The sequence below is a fragment of the Lagenorhynchus albirostris genome, chromosome 6 (assembly GCF_949774975.1).
Source record: "Lagenorhynchus albirostris chromosome 6, mLagAlb1.1, whole genome shotgun sequence".
Lineage (NCBI taxonomy): Eukaryota > Metazoa > Chordata > Mammalia > Artiodactyla > Delphinidae > Lagenorhynchus > Lagenorhynchus albirostris.
This window is the reverse complement of record NC_083100.1, coordinates 118,893,621-118,896,404: the sequence shown is the minus strand read 5'-3', so window position 1 is coordinate 118,896,404 and position 2,784 is coordinate 118,893,621. Positions and strand designations below refer to the sequence as shown.

General features: G+C 40.9%; 1 pseudogene; it reads left to right on the top strand.

The window, feature by feature from the left end:
- The first annotated feature begins 346 nt into the window (after positions 1 to 346).
- On the top strand, positions 347 to 1,468 carry LOC132521899 (heterogeneous nuclear ribonucleoprotein A1-like; annotated as a pseudogene).
- Positions 1,469 to 2,784: the final 1,316 nt, after the last annotated feature.

Below are 2,784 nucleotides of genomic sequence, written 5' to 3'. Positions count from 1 at the left end.
TTTGATCACCTAATGCTTTCTATTGAAAGATTAATGACAAAAAGGGGGAAGATGATGAAATAAAATTTATATTTTAAGGCAGGACAAGAAAAAATTAAAACATAAAATTCTCCCTCTGTGTTTCTTTGGGCCTCCTCCCTCCTTCCCTAATGTGCAGTGTGTGTCTGCCTTACACATTAACTAGAGTTCCTCAAAGATGGGAGTGCCTGCTCAACTGTAAAGATCATTTTTTTTCTTTTTTCTTCTGATGCTAGCAATGTTATTTCTTAAAGGAATAGTGTTCTGCTTTCTGCCCATGGACGCCACCAAGTAAGCATCATTAAAGTCTCCCCCCTCTACTGCTGTCATGTCTAAGTCAGAGTCTCCCAAAGAGTCCCAACAGCTGTGGAAGCTCTTCATCAGAGATTTGAGCTTTGGAACAACCAATGAGAGTCTGAGGAGCCATTTTGAGCAAAGGGGAATGCTCATAGACTGTGTGGTAATGAGGGATCCAAACACCAAGCACTCCAGAGGCTTTGGGTTTGTCACATATGCCATTGTGAAAGAGATAGACGCAGCCATGAATGCAAGGCCACACAAGGTGGATGGAAGATGTGTGGAACCAAAGAGGGCCGTCTCAAGAGAAGACTCTCAAAGACCTGGTGCACACTTAACAGTGAAAAAGATTTTTGCTTGTGGCATTAAAGAAGACACTGAAGAACATCACCTAAGAGATTATCTTGAACATTTGGGAAAATTTGAAGTGATTGAAATCATGACAGACCAAGGCAGTGGCAAAAAGAGAGGATTTGCTTTCATAACTTTTGATGACCATGACTCTATAGACAAGATTGTCATTCAGAAATACCACACAGTGAATGGCCATGACTGTGAAGTAAGGAAAGCCCTTTCAAAGCTAGAGATGGCTAGTGCTTCATCCAGCCAAAGAGGTCAAAGTAGTTCTGGGAACTTTGGTGGTGGTCACTGAGGTGATTTTGGTGGGAATGACAACTTTGGTTGTGAAGGAGACTTCGGTGGTCAAGGTGGCTTTGGTGGCAGCTGTGATGGTGGTGGATATGGTGGAAGTGGGGATGGATATAATGGATTTGGTAATGATGGTGGTTATAGAGGAGGTGGCCCTGGTTACTCTGGAGGAAACAGAGGCTATGGAAGTTGTGGACAGGGTTATGGAAACCAGGGCAGTGGCTATGGAAGGAGCAGAAGCTATGATAGCTATAACAACGGAGGAGGCAGAGGCGGCTTTGGTGGTGATAATGGAAACAATTTTGGAGGTGGCAGAAGCTACAATGATTTTGGCAATTACAACAATCAATCTTCAAATTTTGGACCCATGAAAGGAGGAAACTTTGGAGGCAGAGGTTCTGGCCCCTATGGTGGTGGAGGCCAATAGTTTGCCAAACCACAAAACCAAGGTGGCTATTGCAGTTCCAGCAGTAGCAGCAGCTATGGGAGTGGCAGAAGGTTTTAATTACTGTCAGGAAACAAAGCTTAGTAGGAGAGGAGAGCCAGAGAAGTGACAGGAAGCCACAGGTTGCAGCAGATTTGTGAACTCAGCCAATCACAGTGGTGTCAGGGCCTAGCTGATACAAAGAAGACATGTTTTAGACAATATTCAGGTGTATGGGTAAAAAAACCTCAAGGACTGTATTTGTGACTAATTGTATAACAGGTTATTTTAGTTTCTGTTCTGTGGAAAGTGTAAAGCATTCCAACAAAGGGTTTTAGTGTAGGTTTTTTTTTTTTTTGCATCCATGCTGTTGATTGCTAAATGTAATAGTCTGATCATGATGCTGACTAAATGTCTTTTTTTTAAACGTGCTGTGTAAAGTTAGTCTACTCTGAAGCCATTTTCGTAAACTACTTCAAGAGTGTGAAGTTAGAATTCCTTCAGGGTGATGCCAGGTTCCATTCGAAGTTTATTTACAACATACTTGGGTGGAGAAACCATTGTTTTCAAAAACCCTGGTGTAGTTGAACTGACAGTTACTGTGTTGTGACCTGGAGTTCACCGTTAAAATGGTCACCCAAGCAAAGTCATGGCGTTTTTAGGTTATTAATATGATTGTTGGGACTCCTATGCAATATATCTAAATTGAATTATGGTACCAGATAAACTTATAGATGGGAATGAAGCTTGTGTATCATCCATTATCATGTGTAATCAAAAAATGATTTAATACCCTCTTAAAAAAAAAAAAAGGATGGTGTCCTTTCCCAGCTCTGTAAAGGGTCATGATGACTTTCTGCTCACTTTGTATGTGTTTACCTGCACTATGTATCCTTGGTGACCTTTATGTAAAATATCAGTATGCCATTTTGATATGTCATCCTTTGTCTCAAAAATGTGTATGACTATGCCTTCAACTTCTAACAGGCAGAGCTTTCTGAGGATCTGCTTCCCATGTTATAGTCCTTAGTTTGGCTCAAATAAAATTCTCTTTTTTCTTCTTAACTTAATAGTTAATTGAATTTTCATCAAAAATCTGAAGATGGAACATGCTCTGTATGTCCAAAATGGGTATTTACTAAACTGAAGTGTTTAGCAAAATTCCTAGAAGAGTCTGAAGTAATGTTAAGATCTTCATCTGAGACCCAAGGCCTCGGGTCAGTTCTCAGGGAAGCCCCTAGGTATGGAGGGAGAGTCTGCCTCTTGGGTCAAGGTAGTTGTTTCCTTCTTAGTTGTGGAATCCTGACTGGTCCTTGAATGGCTCATGTTTCATCTTATCTACCCATGGGTGATGATATTCACCTCTCAGAGTTTCTAGGAAGATTAAACAAGATGAG